The following is an 18187-nucleotide window of genomic DNA, read 5'->3' on the forward strand; positions in this document are numbered from 1 at the left end:
TCGGGACGAGAACTTCAAAACTAGATCCCATATCGATATGTTTCGATGATATTTTTTGGCGGTCAAAAAATTTTCATGTCTATTGCACATAAATTGCCATGTTGTTTACACTAAAATTGTCATGATATGTTTCAACTACTTTTTCTTCTATGTTTAAGGTAATTTTTGAAATATTATAAAGAAAGAATTTAAGGAACTAAACTTGCCACGGTGAATTACTAAAATTTTGCATGATCCATGAAATAATTTTGACATGGTTCATAATTAAAAAGAAATCGATTGTCAATTACTTTAAAAATGCATGGTCAATTACTCAAATTTGCCATGAACTAGAAACTAAAATTGCCATGGTGAATTACTTAAATTTTCCATGATACATGCACAAAAAATTGCCATGGTTCATACAAAAAATAATTTCCACGGTCAAAATACTAGAATTGCCATGGTCAAAATACTAAAATTGCCATGATCTATAAACTAAAATTGCCACCATGAATTATAAAAAATTGCCATGATCCATGCATTAAGTTTGCCGTGGTTAGTTTTCAAAAATTGCCATGGTCAATTAAAAAAATTGTCGTGAAAAGTAGTTGAAATACATTGCTAGTTCAAATCTAGAAGAAAAAAGTAGATGAAACATATCAATATGGGATCTAGTTTTGAAGTTCAGTGTCAACTTTAGTGTAATTACTATGTCAACTTCAGTGTCACATCATGGCAACTTTTGGCCAAAAAAGTCATCGAAACATATCAATATGGGATCTAGTTTTGAAGATCTCGTCGAGACGGATTTAATGATGAAAACGAAATTTTAATCGGAATTTTTATTTAAGAGATAAAGTATTTTTAAGTTCGGAAAACTAAAAAGATTCTGCTGATGTCATCTGTTTGATGTGGCAAAATAGATGATAATAATGGCATTTGGACCATGTTACTTCATGTCACACGCGTGGCACTTATCATTTGGGTAAAAAAAAAGCTAGGCCTGCCCCATATGGAAAGAACAAAATCCAGAGTAATGACGATGCTACATCTAAAATAAGAGCCTTATAAATCGGGATGAATCAATTACTAGCTAGATTTAGGAGTCTCGCAGCAACGCGGTCGAGGACGACTCTGACGAAAGAGTGGTGTTGCCGGTATTGACCAAATAAGAGCGAACACAACCGGAGCCCGAGCTGTCAACGGAGAAAGACCTGTACGACACAAGATCCTGTGCAGCCCTGTACATGTGCCTCAGGAGCGCCGGTAGCCTCGCCTCGTAGGACTGCAGGACGTGCATGGCCTGTGCCACGGATGGCCGCTCGCTCCGGTCTGGGTGCGCGCACCAGAGCCCGACGACGAGTACCCGCTCCATCCACCGCTCGCCGCCACGCCGCCCTTCAACCGCTCGTCGGCCGCGTCAAGGATCGCATCCCTGCCGTACAGGTTCCACACCCAGCTGAGCAGCGTGAAGGATCTCTCAGAGGTCTCGATCACCGGTCGTCGGCCAGAGGCGATCTCCAAGAGGACGACACCGAAGCTGTACACGTCTGATTCGGTGCACGGCCGGCGTGTGTTGACGAGCTCAGGGTCGATGTAGCCGACGGTGCCGAGCACGGCCTTGGTGGTATGCCCTGACCCAGCGCCGTGGTCGATAAGCCTGGCCAACCCGAAGTCCCCGAGCTTGGTGCTGAGCGACGAGTCGAGCATGATGTTGCTGGGCTTAATGTCACCGTGGACAATGCACTGCTCCCACTCTCCGTGAAGGTAGTGCAGCGCGGATCCCAAGCCAAGGATGATGTTGTACCTCTGTGGCCATGTCAGATAGCTGCCGTCGTTGCTGTAGAGGTGCCTATCTAGGCTGCCCTCCGTGACAAGCTCGTAGACAAGCAGGAGCCTCTTGCGGCTGTCGCACCAGCCCAGCAGCTTCACAAGGTTGCGATGCTTCAGTCTGCTGATGATCCTCACCTCTGCCTCGAACTCCTTTCTCCCTTGGGACGACGAGTCTGCAGACAGCACCTTCACCGCCACCGCACGACAGTCTTGGTCACCACCGACTGCACCTGCGAGTGTGACTGTGAGATGACCCCGGTAAACGCTCCCGAAACCGCCTCGCCCAAGCTTCTCGTCCTCCGCGAAATTGCTCGTTGCGGTCACAAGCTCGTGGTGCATATACCGTCTGGGTCCGACGGCCGCCACACCTCTCTCGAGATCAGCTCTGTCGTCACAGTCTTCTTCGCTGTCATCATTTGCTCTTCTTTTCTTGTGTCGCCGCCATCCCAGCACCGCTGCCGCACAGACCAACAGAAAAAGCAGAGTAACTAAGATGGCTGGTAGGATTGGTACCAATTTTTTGTGGTTGTTACTGCTGGCTGGAATTGGAAGAGGAGGTTCGGCAGGTGGAGCTGCTTCCTTCTTTGATTCAAGCGTGGAATTGAAGGACCATGACAGTATCCGATGCAGCTCGGCGACGTCGCCTGTAGCCGCGGAGAAGCCCACGGCGACCTCCTCCGGTAAGTATCTGCTGAGATCGACGGTAGCGTTTACATGGTACAGGGCATCGTCGATGAGGAGATCAACACCCAGCCTCTTGGAGTCATTCTGGTACTTCACCGTGGCTTTCATAATAACACTCAGCGATGTGAGGTTCTTTCCCAGCCAGGTGGTCGTGTCCGTGAACGCCGTTGAGTTGAGGGAGTTGACGTTGATGCCGATATGGTTCCTGTTGATATCGGCATATTGCTCGTTGCGGAAAGTGTCGAATTCGACGGCGACGATCCGGCTGTCGCCTGTCCCGTTAGTCAAGTACGGGAGGAGGCCGAGGCTGCCGCCCGTGCTGTTTAGCGGGAGCACCGAAGGGAAATGGCCGAGGAAGAAGGCCATCCCATCGCCTGTATCCGGCAGGCTGTCCTTGTCGGGAGTAATAAGGAAGGAGAAGGTGGTGGTGAAGCTAGCCATCTCGCCGGTGGCTTTGCTCCATAGCGGCACCTTGTGCGTGTAGGACGCCCGGCCGACGCTGTCCTGAATCTTTGTATTGCGTTCACTTTTTGTCAGCTCCAGCCGTGACGAACTGATGGATGCATCGCCGGCGAGGTCCATGGATGAACCGGCGCTGGGGTCGGAGAAGTTGAGGTTGAAGGACAGCGAGAGTACCCAGCGCGGCGCATAGAAGAGGCATAGCAGCAACACCAGGAAGACTAGGGTGGTAGGAGGACGACGGCGAGAGCCCATCGTTGTGTTTGGTGTTTGGTGTCTGGTGGTATTTGGGAAGGGGGAAGCGTGAGCACCATAAAATAGGGCCGGGGAGAGATCTGTAAGCTCGTCGACATTTCGCACCAGCAGAAGTCTAAGGCTCGCTTGGAAGAATGGAGCCGCATGAGTTTTCCCAACCGTAACTGATCAGAGCCTTGTCTAAAAAAACATGATTAGAGCCCTAATATACCCGGCGCAGAAGACACCGGCGGAAAGAAAGTCGATGGTTATCACGACAAGTGGCTTCTCTAAACTGAAAATAGGCAGTGGCTACAAGCGGCTACTTTTCAAATAAGCAAGTGAGGAATTTTTTAACAAAATACAGAGTCAAAATTTGAAGTAAGCATAGAAGTTTGAGGGATGTTCTAGATAGCACTTTCACTCAAAAGTCTAAATGCAAAGTTCTCCACAGAAATAACTTTTAAAAGATCTTCTAGAGTTGCTCTAACCGCAAGAAACCAGCCAGAATATTCAGAGTAGAATGATCAATCAAGCGCGTCATTTAGGAAACGACCCTTCTTATCCTGGACCCGAAATTTACGCCGGACTGGGTCCGGAAACGCCGAACCAAGCGAGGCTAAGTGTAGAAATATTGCGAGTCGTTGGGCCAGGAATGGTCAAATTAGTTTGGATCTATATAAAGAGGAGCTGCTCAGTTGTGATCATTCGTGGACCTCTGCTTGCTCCCCATGCGGTACGGGTCAAAAGGAACTGGCCCACGCAGGTAATAGTTATTATTTCTTCAAAAAATGATAAAAGGCCATAGTATTAGTATATTAACCAGCGGAATGGCCCACACATTTGCGCGGCTAGACATGGTGTATAAATTTATCTGTTTGTGATTTTTTTGCTATCATGTTCTTTCATTTTATTTTTCAGTATTTATATGAAAATTATAACCATTTTAAAAAAGCTTGGAATACATGAAATCATGATTATACTTTGGTCCAAATATTTCCATCATATATGTAAACTTTGGTTTTTGAGGGACCATATGTGTAAACTTATTTGTCAAGACTTGGAAGACCAGGAGAATCAGCGTATGTGTCTCGCCATGCAAAATACTTTCAGAATATTGTTCCCTCTTTACTGTTTACCTACTATTTTTTTTTGAATCACTGATAAAATATAAAATTTGATTACTTGTACTCGTATCTTGTTATCTGTTTCATGATCTACCTCGACATTGGCCATATATTGTGCTTGTGGTTTTACTGACCTATATATGCTTTCACATCTTCTCTTGTTAATGCATTTTTCTATACCTGTCTAAACCATTATGATCGGTGGTCGGTGTGGAAAATGCTATAAACTCTTCTCTTACTGCCACTCTTTAGACCATGTTACTTTTGATGATGCTTATTTCTTGTTCATTTAATTTGAAATTTGAAGTAAAGTAAAAATATTAATTACATACTCGGCATGAGTTCGTCCTTCCTTGTTTGCTAGAAATATTCACTATCATTCACTAATGCCTTATTTTAGTATATATTTTATTTTGTCCATCAGTATCCACCTTGGTGGCCTAATGTTATTTTTTCCCTTCACATTAGCATTGATGCATCATTCAAACTATATGAAAATAAAACAGCCATAATTCGCACCTCAAGGAAACAAATTAGACTTTGGTCGGCAATCTATGTTTAATTGTATTATTGTTGGCAAACACATCCATATATTTTGCTACGTCAACAAAATATTACCCCAACTGCAATGCTCCCACTGATATATCATTTACAATAAAAAATAGTATTGTTTGGAATATGCACCGTAATGAAATATGATCAAAATTTGGCAGAAATCTATATTGTTTTTGAAGACATCGCCAAGTGACTTCATGTGACTAATGACATTGCGGTTAGCATTCTAACACACAAAATTATCTCATCAGTATAAAATGCTTTATTTTTGTCCTCTTCCGCTATCTGTATAACCACTATTTGTGTTGCAATTTCCGTTTCATGGTAGTACAATATAATTCCTATCTATCTTCCATGCCTAGGCTTTTGACAATTTCCTCTTGCTCTAATTGGTTGTGTCGACTCACCATGGTGTAGCCCGACCATTTAAGGCTAAGTAATTATTGTCGTATATTCATAAGAAATTGATAATAAAAGTTTTCCTTCTTGCCGAGTCTAGACATAGGTTATTTTTTGTGTCAACTTTGGTCTTCATCAACTTATATGATAATCAGAACAAAATAAAAATCAAATCACAGATTTGTTTTCATGCTTACTGCTTAGACATAATGGAAAAATTTTATATCCATAATGACGTCCATAGCTGGACCTTATATAATAATAGCTGACAATTTATTAATTATTATTTTGAAGTTCCTATATAAATGGTGGTGTATTTTAGTCATCGACCCAAGAACTTGCATGGGCTAGATGAGTTTCTTTTTAAAATTCATAAATTTTTATTAATTGTAATTTACAGTCACATAATGAAAAAAGATAGCATGGAGTGGTGTAGGTCCTATTTTATATCAGGTCTAATGAAAAGAATTAGTCAATTTTTACATCATAATTTATATCATTAGCTGCAACCTATTCTCATTTCAGACCAAAACATTGATGACACCCTACCCCAACGAGCACCTCCGAGAGACTGAGCCGGCATATCATTTTGAGGTTGACGAAGTCACCACAAGGCGCCTCATAATCGATAGGAACGTCTCCTCCCACTGAACGTGCATCGCCAGAAATCCTGAAATAAATCCAGGAATAAATGCAAGCACCAGGACTTGAACCGTGGTGGGCTGAGGATATCACTGTTGAAAGGACATGCGGTGCCCCCATGTGTGGTTTTGGTAATTGATGACATTCTCTATGGACTAATGGTTGCATTGAGTTATATTTGAAGGATTTTTCCATAGGCATTTCTTGAAGTCCATGTGTTGGTTTCAAGGAGTTTATGGGTTGACCAAGGTGCTATTAAGGAATTATCCAAAGATTGGTCATGTGAGTGTTGAGCTTATTGTAAGCATGTCTTGAAAAAGAAGATTGTGTGATCATTCATGTTTACCTTCATGACATCATCCAAACGAAGAGAGTTGGAAATACTAAAGGTTGATCAAGACTATGTCAAGAGTGAATCAAGTTGATCAACTCACAAAGCGTAAAAGTTGTACCGAGAGGGATCAAGTGATCCCATGGTATGGTAAGCATTGTCCATTGCACTTTGTGTACTAACCAATGGTCTATGTGAGAGTTCTATGTGGGGTTAGGTACGTGTCCATGGGCTTGCGTCAAGAGGAAGATATCATACAACCCATGGAAAGGATGACATCAAGTGGTGATCGTCATCAAGATTGCCGTGTGCAAGTTCAGGTGGAGCACCACAAAGAGATCAAGTTCCTGAAGGTTGCCATCCATTGTGGTGTCAATGGACTTGTGAAGATGTGCCGAAGAGTGGCTCACCCATAGTGGAGTATGGGGGAGCAATCATCCAGTCTTCATCGAGTCAACGCAATCAAGAAAGGTGGTCCAACTTGAGGGAGTCAAGATCGTCATCATCTAGCTCAAGTGGACCATGTGCAAGGCAAAGGTTTGCCCTTGATAGGCTTTCTTTTTTACTTATGCACTTTACTTTGTGATAGCCATATTGTTTCTTGTCTTATATCTTGCTATCACTTAGTTGCTTATCTTGCTTAGCATAAGTTGTTGGTGCACATAGGTGAGCCTAGTTGTTGTAGGTTTTGTGCTTGACAAATTAACTGCTAGGTTTATTCCGCATTTGTTCAAGCCTAAACCGTAATTATTTTAAAAGCGCCTATTCACCCCCCCTCTAGGCGACATCCATGATCTTTCAATTGGTATCAGAGCCTCGTCTCTCTTTATTAGGCCTTACCGCCTAGAGAGTAAAGATGTCGACTAGGGGATTAGGTTTCTCTGACACTCTTAGTTTCGATGGCACAAATTTTGATGTTTGGGTAATTCGCATGCTTAATCTCTTTAGGGTCATGGACCCAAATTTAGAGCGAATTGTAGATATGGGTTTTTATCCTCCAAAGGATCCCCAAAGATTATCTTTAGAGGATGAGAAAAACTCTTATCTCAATGCTCAAGCTTCTAATGTGCTTTTCGATGCTTTGAGCAATGTAGTTATATTTCAACTCATGCCATTTCGGGATGCTTATGAGTTGTGGACAAAGCTTCAAGATAAATATGGTGTGTCCAAGTTTTGTGGGGATGAGTGTTCTCCCTCCACCTCCGGCCGTGTTGAGTTCTCAACTTCCTCTACTTCACCTACATGTGGTTTGCCACAAGGTAATGAAATGGCGAGTAGTGTTGGTCATTGCAATGATGATAGTATGCTTATTGTGGATGCTACTTCATCACTATCTTATTGCAATGCATCTTCTTTGGACTTTAACACCTCGAGCACCATACATGTTTCACATGCTTGTGTTGATAGTCCGTGCATATCTTGTAGAAATTGTTTGACTAAATCTCATGATGATATGCTTGCTATATCTTGTTGCCATGATAAAAATGCTTGTATTTCCTCGAGTTGTGGCGCTAACAATGTAGAGGAAACCCAACATTCCATGGAACAAGATTTTTTTAATGGTGCTTCAAGGGACCTACATCATCATCTATTGCTTTTTGCCTTATGGCTAAGGCTTCAAAGGTATCTCCTACTTTGAAACCCAATATGTCTCTTGATGATGATGTTGATACTAATGATGATGAGGATAATGATGAAGAGAATCATAATGTTGCCTCCTTAAAAATTAAGGGGGAAATGGTTTTTAAAGCTCTTCATAAAAATAAAATTGCTCGTTCCAACTTCATTGAAATCATGTCCACTGCCATTGAGGGCAAGAAGTATATTGATGAGTTGGAATCTCGTCTTGAGGAGCATGAGGTCACCATTGAGAAAATGGAAGGTCATGAGCGTGATTACGCTAATGAGATTGCGGACCTCTCTCAAGCTCTTGAACTTGAACAAACCACCAAGGAATCTCTTGAGGAGACTTTTGCTCTAGAATTATCTAGAGTGAGGGAATCTCGTGATAGAGCTCTTGAGGTGGCTAATGATTTTGAAACTAAAAATGAGGAGCTTGAAGTTGCGAATGCTAAACTCCTTGAGGACTTTGAGCACCTCGAAAATGGCTCAAGGGTCATTAAGAGTGAGCTCTGCAAACTCACCAAGTCTCATGCTCAACTTAAAGCTTCATATTCAAAAGAGCTTGCCAAGTTGTCTTCTCCTCTTGTTTCTAATGATGATGCTTGTGCTACTAACTCTATCTCTTGTGAAGCATCCATATTGAAGGAGAATGTTGACCTAAGGGCTCAACTTGAGTTGCTATCTAGCAATTATGGGATGTTGGAAGAAAATCATGTAAAGCTCACAAGCTCTCATGATGATCTTCTAGTATCCCATAATGTGATAAAGTTAGCTCATGAGGCCATGCTTGCTAAGGTAACATCTAGTGATCCTCATGTGCATACTAGCAGTACTTTTATTCAAAATGCTATATTGCCTTGTGCTAGTCCTCGCAATTCATCCATGCATAACATTGGTACATCTTGTGATGAATTACTTTCCTTTCCTTGTTTCTCTAACGATGAAGCTTATACTTCCTCTAGTACTTGTGTTGAGACTAACCATGTAGAGGAAATCAAAGAGCTCAAGGCCCAAGTCACTTCTTTGAACAAAGACTTGGAAACGAGTCATGAAGGGAAATTTACTCTCAACAACATCTTGAGCGTGCAAAAATCCCCCAATGACAAAGGTGGACTTGGATTCAACTCCAACAAGAAGGAGAAGTCCAAGGTGAACAACAAGAAGGGCCAAAAACAAGTCAAGAGTTCAGCCAAGATTATTTGCTTCAAGTGCAAAATTGAAGGGCATCATGTTAGATCTTGCCCGTTGAATAAGAAGGCCATTAGTGACAAGCAACAAGGGAAGCGGCTAAAAGTACATTCTCATGCTCAACCTCAAGTTGAAGAAAGGCCTATTCCCAAGAAGACTCAAGCTAATGCTTCTCAAGTTGATAAATCAAGTGAGAAGACAGTGAAGAGTAGACGTTGCTACCTATGTCCCGAGAAAGGTCACCTTGCTTCTTCATGCACTAGTGGTAACTTATCCAACCCAATTATTATTGATGATGTCCATTCTCTTAGGAAGGATAAGGTTGGCAATGTGGTTGCCAAGTTTGTTGGTACTCAAAGTGGTTTGAAGCAAAGAACCATTTGGGTAGCCAAGCCTATTGTGACTAACCTCTTAGGACCCAACATGGTTGGGGACCAACAAGCTCAAACTTGATCAATAGGTGATGTTGGAGGTCATTGGATACTTGGCTACATTATGAAGAATTAAGGGGACTTCATCATTCTCATTGTCTCAAGCCAATTCATTCGGATTATCAAGTTTCTATCTTATATCCAATGTTCCTCCTTGCGGTAACTCGTGCTTAAATTGTTTACATTGAAAGTTACTTGCCCCTTTGCATGTTTGGCTTTGTTCCTTGCATGTATTTGTATATGTTGTGCTTCCAACTTGATTACCTTGAGCAATCAAGTATGTGTGTGTTGGTTTGCACACCATGTTCATGTGTGTCGTTCGTTGAGCCTTTGTGCATCTTGGTCATATCTTAGTTGGCTCTTGTGAGAGATTAATGGAATATCCCATTATGGGGGAGTGATGTGCTTTGTGCACTTCACAATCCTATAAAGGTGGGTACATGGGGAATACCACTTAGTATTGATATTGCAAGCTTATCTAGTCGCTATGTGGTATGTCTTCTCATGAGAAATTCAAATTCAAAATAGTCCATTAATTATATCTTGTTGGATCCTTTTATTTGCCTCTTGTTTATCCTTAATTGGTATCACATTATGGGGGAGTAATATGCTATGTGTATATTACTAGCCTAGAAAATGTGTACATTTGAGATATTATCACCTAGAATTGATATTGTAAATTATCTTGTTCCTAGGTGGCATGTTATCTCTACAAGTTGCATTTTTCTTTTTGTTTGGTGTGAAGATGATGTCGGATATCCTTGCTATCTACCACCGGGAATTATTTCCAAATACTTCTTGTCTTTTGACAATTGGTACTCACTTATGTGTGGTAGAAATTATTGATCATCTTTACATTGGCCTTTGCTTTTATTTGCTTTATCTCTTGCCTAGGATTGTGTCAACTCCCATTGTATTCCATACCACTTGTGGATCTTGTTAATTTCTTGACCTTGTCTAGTGTTTTCTAGATATAGTGGAAGTGGTGATCCCACCTCGTGCATTTTGTATTCAAATGCAAATTATCTATAATGCACTAGTGTTGGGGGAGCTATCCTATTCTCTATAAAACACTCATCTTGCGATCCTTATCAAGTGCGTGTTTGTGGAAGGCAAGCCGTTTCTTTTTGGTGCTTTGTGCCATCATGGAACTTTGTAGAGGGCTTGGTTTGTTTGGAACCATTCTCTCTTTTGGGAGTTTGACATCTTTCTTTTTGAGTGTATCAATGGATAACTCATTCCTTGATGTATCTTTTATGGATATCCTCCAAGTGATGATTTATTCATTTGGTATCTTTTCTTCACTTGGCATTTCTTTTTCTTTTGGTATCGGTTCTTGAAAGTCTTGAGCATGCATATTAACTTCATGTAGTTTCTTTGGCATGCTTTCCTTCTTTGACCCAATATATAGGGGGAACTCCACCAAGTCTCAAATTGGATGAGATGTGCATGAAATTCACTTTCATATCTATATGCACATATTTATGTGGAGTTTGTCCTATGTGTTGTTGGTTCTCTAACTCTTTGGTCCCAATGAGTTTGGGTACCATTTTGTTTGTGTTGTTGTTCTAGGAACAAGTGGAGATGCATTGGATGCTCGGCTCACTCACAAGGAAGGTGTTGTCACCATGTGCTTATTGGGGTCAAGCTTGGATGATCAATGAACTACTTTGTACCTTCAATTGGTATCTACTACATCCTTCCAATGTTATCTCGGTAACAAGTATCTTCATATACTTCATGCACACATTTCTTGCATCAACCTTGTGTAGGTTGTATCATGGCATGTTATCCATTCTTTCTTGTGATACTTGTTTCCTTTCTCAAAGCATCCCAACAATGATGTCTTGTTGCTAGTTGTGATGTCTTTGATGTTCACGTGATTGGAATTCATTTATATACAATAAGACCATATCTAGCCATGTGCTATTCTCTCAAGCAAATATCTTATTGGTATATGTATGACTTACTTTTGGACATCTTGTTCCTTCGTGTTGTAACTATTTCGGGTATACATCCTTCTTTGTAGATATATATATATATATATATATATATATATATATATATATATATATATATATATATATATATCATGATTTCGTCTACCTAGAATCTTATACACTTGAGAGAAGTTGCATATCTAGATGGTATCCTTCCTTTCACGTCCACCTTGTCTTTCTTATGTTATTTCTTTGGTGGCTCCGTGAAAGCTTTTGCCTTGAGTGCATGTCTTCTATCATTGCATCTTGATGCGCTCTTGTGTGGTGAAGATTATTTTCCTCATGCTTATCTTTACGAGGTTTTTGCCATCTTAATTGGCATCCCTCGTCTTGATGCGCCTTTCATCTTCTATCTTCACCACGGGTTGTCACAAGCATAGGTTCTCTATATGCTTATTAGTAAGCTTGTGAACCCATTTGCTAGTTGTGTGTGGGAATGATAGGCCTTGCACCGTGTGCCACATTCTTTGAAGACTTTATTGATGCTTAATGCTCTTCTGTACATTAGTCTTCTCAAGTGCATTGCCTTGACTCACACACATCTTTTTGGTTGAGCCCACTCTTAAGTTGTCTATCTTACTTGTTGCTCAACCATGTGTTTGTTGCAAGTACTAGGCTTAGTTTCCTATATGCTCTCTTGCACTTGTTGTAAGTTTCTATTGATTTTGGGGGAGCTATGATCCTATTTTGTGCACTTTGTATCCAAATACAAAAACTTGATGTGCACAAATCATGGGGAGCTTCTCTAGTTTCTTTAGAACACTGCTCCTCTCTTATCATAATATCCTTTATTCATGTGGCTCGTAGGATCATTGGCCTAGTTGGTTCAATTGGTATCTTTTGATAGCTTGCTTCAATTGGTATCTTTTGATTGCTTGATTGCTTGTTTCTCTCTTTGATTATGTCTTTGTGGCATATCTTCCTTTTGCAATCTTTGGGCCTCAATATAGTTTGTCTTCCTCCAAGTATTTACCGTTGGATATGTTTATTGCATTCCACTCTCTTGTTGAGAAATACACAATTTATGGAGGAACACATTTTATATTGGCCTTCTAAGCTTTTAGCCCATTTCGGCAATCGATGCCAATGAGGGAGAAGTTTCAGAGAGTTTTCTGGAGAAGTTTAGAGAGTTGTCTCTTCTGGCTTTGGTTTGTTCCTAAGCATACGCATCTCCTACGCATGCATTATTGGTTGTTGCATTGCATGGTGATGCATAATTCCTTATATAAACTCTCTTGAAAGTGATTGTCATCAATTACCAAAATGGGGGAGATTGAAAGGACATGCGGTGCCCCCATGTGTGGTTTTGGTAATTGATGGCATTCTCTATGGACTAATGGTTGCATTGAGTTATATTTGAAGGATTTTTCCATAGGAATTTCTTGAAGTCCATGTGTTGGTTTCAAGGAGTTTATGGGTTGACCAAGGTGCTATTAAGGAATTATCCAAAGATTGGTCATGTGAGTGTTGAGCTTATTGCAAGCATGTCTTGAAGAAGAAGATTGTGTGATCATTCATGTTTACCTTCATGACATCATCCAAACGAAGAGAGTTGGAAATATTCAAGGTTGATCAAGACTATGTCAAGAGTGAATCAAGTTGATCAAGTCACAAAGCGTAAAAGATGTACCGAGAGGGATCAAGTGATCCCATGGTATGGTAAGCATTGTCCATTGCACTTTGTGTACTAACCCATGGTCTATGTGAGAGTTCTATGTGGGGTTAGGTACGTGTCAATGGGCTTGCGTTAAGAGGAAGATATCATACAACCCATGGAAAGGATGACATCAAGTGGTGATCGTCATCAAGATTGTCGTGTGCAAGTTCAGGTGGAGCACCACGAAGAGATCAAGTTCTTGAAGCTTGCCATCCATTGTGGTGTCAATGGACTTGTGAAGATGTGCTGAAGAGTGGCTCACCCATAGTGGAGTATGGGGGAGCAATCATCTAGTCTTCATCGAGCCAACGCAATTAAGAAAGGTGGTCCAACTTGAGGGAGTCAAGATCGTCATCATCTAGCTCAAGTGGACCATGTGCAAGGCAAAGGTTTGCCCTTGATAGGATTTGTTTTTTATCGGTCTCGTGGTGGTAGTTGGGAGACCGGGTTATAGGATCGTTTGCCGTACTATCAGGGGGGCTCTCAAGTTGGTGGCTTGATCGTATCGTTAGTAGAGAGCTCAAACCATTGCATCCTTGGATCATGTTTCTTGGTTCTTGTTTGGTTCTCTTTGTGAGTCTTAGAGCTTATGGTCATCTTGATGACAAGCTTGATTTCATCAAAAACGGAGTTCGCATGCGTCTTCTATGATGTTTTCGGTGTTGGAGGTTTTACCGGTCTTATCCGAGGAAGGGTTCTAACCATTTTCTTATGGGCCTTTTCTAATTTGCTTATTATTGATATTTCTTTCAAGATTGTGTTAGCCCTTTTCTCTAGCTTTCCAACAAACTTGGTTTCATCGAATTCGGAGTCCGTTTGCAAAAGTTGTGGCAGTTTTGGTGTTCTGAAAAGGCTGCAGCGGTACTACCGCGAATTGGAGCGGATGTAATTTTTTACTGCCGCTTCAGAGCGGTACTACCGCGGCTCCTACAGCGGTAGTACCGCTCCGGACCAAAAACTCGTCCCAAGTCCTGCGTTGGTAGGCCCGGATGTATTTTTTTAGTACCGCTCGCTAGCAGTAGTACCGCTACCCTTTGCGGTAGTACCGCGATCCCTAGCGGTAGTACCGTGAGGACAAGCGGTACTACCGCTCCGGCGGTTCTACTGGCCTTTTGCCTCCTCGCTGTTGTTTTTCGAAGGGGTACTATCGCCCTAGCGGTAGTACCGCTCCTTGGAGCGGTAGTACCGCTCTGTGCGGGCTGTGAGCATAACGGTTGGATTTTTCCCCATCTATAAAAGGGGGTCTTCTTCCCCAATGAACCTTATCCTTTTTAGCTCGTGTTCTTCCCCCATTGTTGACCTTCTTCAAGCTTGCTAACTCTCAATCCCTTCAATGATTCTTGCTAGTTCTTCAGGGAAAAGAGAGAAGAGATCTAGATCCATGTTTCCACCAATCACTTTCTCCTCTAAGTGAGGGGAACCCCTTGGATCTAGATCTTGGAGTTCTTGGTGTTCTCCTTCTTGTTCTTCCTCTCATTTTCCTCCCTAGCATTAGTTGCTTCGGTTGGATTTGAGAGAGAAGGACTTGGGCACTCCATGTGCCCTTGCCATTGCATTTGATGCATCGGTTTGAGTTCTCCATGATGATACGTGGAAGTGAAGTTTGAGAAGCTTATTACTCTTGGGTGTTTGGGCACCCTAGAGCTTATTCCTCTTGGGTGCCTTGGCGCCCTAGACGGTTGGTGTTGTTCGGAGCTCAATCATTGTGGTGTAAAGCTCCGGGCAAGCGTCGGGGTCTCCAATTTGGTTGTGGAGATCACCCCGAGCAATTTGACGGGTACCGGTGACCGCCCCCAAGGGTTGCCAAAGTGTACGGGTTCGGTGACCGTCCCCAAGGGTTGCCATTTGTACGGGTTCGGTGACCGCCCTCAAGGGTCCCCTAGTGGAATCACGGCATCTTGGATTGTGCGAGGGCGTGAGGAGATTACGGTGGCCCTAGTGGCTTCTTGGGGAGCATTGTGCCTCCACACCGCTCCAAACGGAGATTAGCATCCGCAAGGGTGTGAACTTCGGGATACATCATCGTCTCCGCGTGCCTAGGTTATCTCTTACCCGAGCTCTTTACTTATGCACTTTACTTTGTGATAGCCGTATTGTTTCTTGTCTTATATCTTGCTATCACTTAGTTGCTTATCTTGCTTAGCATAAGTTGTTGGTGCACATAGGTGAGCCTAGTTGTTGTAGGTTTTGTGCTTGACAAATTAACCGCTAGGTTTATTCCGCATTTGAATCCTAAACCTTAATTATTTTAAAAGCGCCTATTCAACCCCCCCCCCCTCTAGGTGACATCCACGATCTTTCAACTATCCACCTATAACCATTCAACCACAGGTTGGTTCACGCATCAGGTTAACTTACATCAGTGAAACCACTGTGTACGATGGTGCATCTTGAAAAGGAATCAGAACATAACAACCGACGTATTCAGTAAAGGTGTTGAATATATTCTTGTTTACTCCATTAGACGAATGGAGTGATTGTTTCATCTCCGCAACCAAACCAAGCCTTTGGAAGGTTGAAACATTTGCTCCAGTGCCAAAATAAAAGAAAGCCATATGAAAAATAGAATACTGCGTAGGGCATGCTTGTTATGGTAACTAAGATTATGACATCAATGTTGATTATAGAAGAGAAATTTCATAGGGCATATATATAGGATCCAGTACACAATGACTAAAAAGTGATAATATTTTTTAGTACAGAATAATATTTCAACATAGAGCTTCATAGATGCGTAACTACTAATTTATATGACCCAGCTTCATAGATGCCTAACATTACACATATGCCTAATAGAGAGCTCATAACAATGATATGCCTTTGGTCCTAATTATAGCGCCAATCAGTACAGTTTTGTAAGCTTCTTTAAAACTGCCTTACAAATATTCTGAACAAAATCAGAACACAGATGAAGAAATAATTTACACACACAAGATTCATGTTTACCTGTTTACTCCGAATCACTGTATATGAACAAAACCAATAGCTTTCTTGATGGATATTATAACGTGAAGTCCAAGAACTATTAGACAGAATCCGACTTCTAGTGACTCTGTATTGAGGTAAGATATTTAAGCTCATGGGTTGGTGAAGAAATATAATATGAAGGTTAGAAGGCACAGTAGTTAACGGGCAAAAGAAGCAACAACATTATGTTGTTGGGCTCAAAACAAACGAACCATATGTACTGCATCACACATATATAGATCGATAACCTGAAAAGAAGGAGGCCATGTTGAGAAAAAAAATCCAGTCTAGTGACAGAAGGCATGGTGCAATAGTAAAAACTGGTATTTTTACTATTAGTGTGCCTGCAGAAACATGGAGCTAGTTATATCTCTTTTTTGGCGAAATAATTCTTGCATTACTCAAATCAAATGTTACACTCTCGTCTTACAATTTCCATGACCACATCTGGTCCCGAGCCTAGCCAAACCATAGTTCGGTGTTGCACCCTACCAAAATTAGCCAAGGCGTGACTAACCATATTACAATTCCGACAAGTATGAGCAATGTAAGAATTCCTCTCCTCCATACTACTAATGATCTCTCTAATGATAAAAGCATATTTTCACTTGTTACCAGTCCCACCCTTGATCATCATGATAGCCTCCAAACAGTCTGATTCCACATCAATGGGTTGGTTACTCCATTGTAGTTCCAGTGATATACCCTCCCTGATATAGCAAGGAGTTCAGCTTCTAATACATCATTGCATGCAGAAAGATGTCGGCAGGAACTAAAGACAATAGGCCCATCATGGTCTCTAAGTACCATACCCGAGCCTGCATTATAATCAAGGACTGAACCTTTAGTGTTTAACTTTACTCGACCAAGGTTTGGCCTAGCCCACTCACGCATATCACATGGTTCATCCATATAGCTTGCAGAATGTTTCTTAACGCAGTTCCTGCTCACTACAACTTCTCCAAAAAAGCATCATTATATGAGATTTTTCCTCGTCCGGTAGTTCACCCAAGAGCATGAAGAACCAATCTGGACCAACCGGTTTTATTGCTTTTCGGTCTGGAAGAGACCACTCCGACTCCATTGTCTTCCACAGCCGGACAGCGTGATTGCAGGTGCAGAATACATGGAAGGAGTCCTCCACCTCCCTGCCACACACACGACATGTCGCGATTATCTCCAGATTTCACTTTGTCTTTTTCGACCATGTTACTAGTGAATCAGTACCCAAACACCATGCAAAAGATTGCATCGTGGACCAGTACCCAAACGCCATGCAAAAGGTTGCACCTAGTACTGATTCACTAGCAACATGAAGAGCTAGTCATATTCATTGTTGCTTTGAATAGATATGTATACGTGAAGTCATTTGCATGTTCATCTTACATTCTGACCTTCCTTCCAATGTTCTAAAACTTATGTTTCTTCTTTTGAAAATTAACATGGAGTAATGATTGCTGATTTTTGACAATGTATGAGGTACGTACTCATCCATATGCAATTAGATTAGTAGGTCTTGGTAGAGGTCCTTGACGGTCCTTCTCCCAGCCATCTGCAGTTCTCCATATACGTGTCGAGGCTTGATTTTGTTAAGTTTTTTTAGCATATGATTTGGTTAAGTTTGTACGTGTCAATGATGGCCTTCGTTTTTTTAGATCAATGTGTCAACCATAGTCTTGTTTGTACATGGTTGATATTGTGCGTAATTTCTTCATCTTTTAATCGCAATCGTTATTATTTAGATCAACCGAGCATATCTTTTAAGCTTACGTGGATTAACATGATGACTCATTTGTCTTTTGTTTTAAGTATATATAATAGATAGATTCAGCCCTTACAAGAATATCTAATTGCAGATGAGTCCTTTGCGAAATACACCCCGTCTTCCTTCTGCCTCCACAAGGGGCATGTCATGAGCAAAGTTGTTGCCGCTTCACGGCCTTCGTTTTTATCTGAGCGACTTCGTTGAAGGTCAAGAGCTTGTAGAAGTAGTGGTCAAGAAGTTGTCGATGTAGACCATAAGATGTCATTGACCGCCGATAGTTCAGGTCCACCCAAGGACGGAGTTGCCATGT

At 41.6% G+C, this 18187-nt stretch overlaps 1 pseudogene; it reads right to left on the reverse strand.

Moving 5' to 3' along the window:
* Positions 1-1081: 1081 nt before the first annotated feature.
* Positions 1082-3213, reverse strand: LOC123149455 (L-type lectin-domain containing receptor kinase IX.1-like; annotated as a pseudogene).
* Between the last annotated feature and the right edge of the window lie 14974 nt (positions 3214-18187).

The sequence above is a fragment of the Triticum aestivum genome, chromosome 7A, assembly GCF_018294505.1.
Source record: "Triticum aestivum cultivar Chinese Spring chromosome 7A, IWGSC CS RefSeq v2.1, whole genome shotgun sequence".
Lineage (NCBI taxonomy): Eukaryota > Viridiplantae > Streptophyta > Magnoliopsida > Poales > Poaceae > Triticum > Triticum aestivum.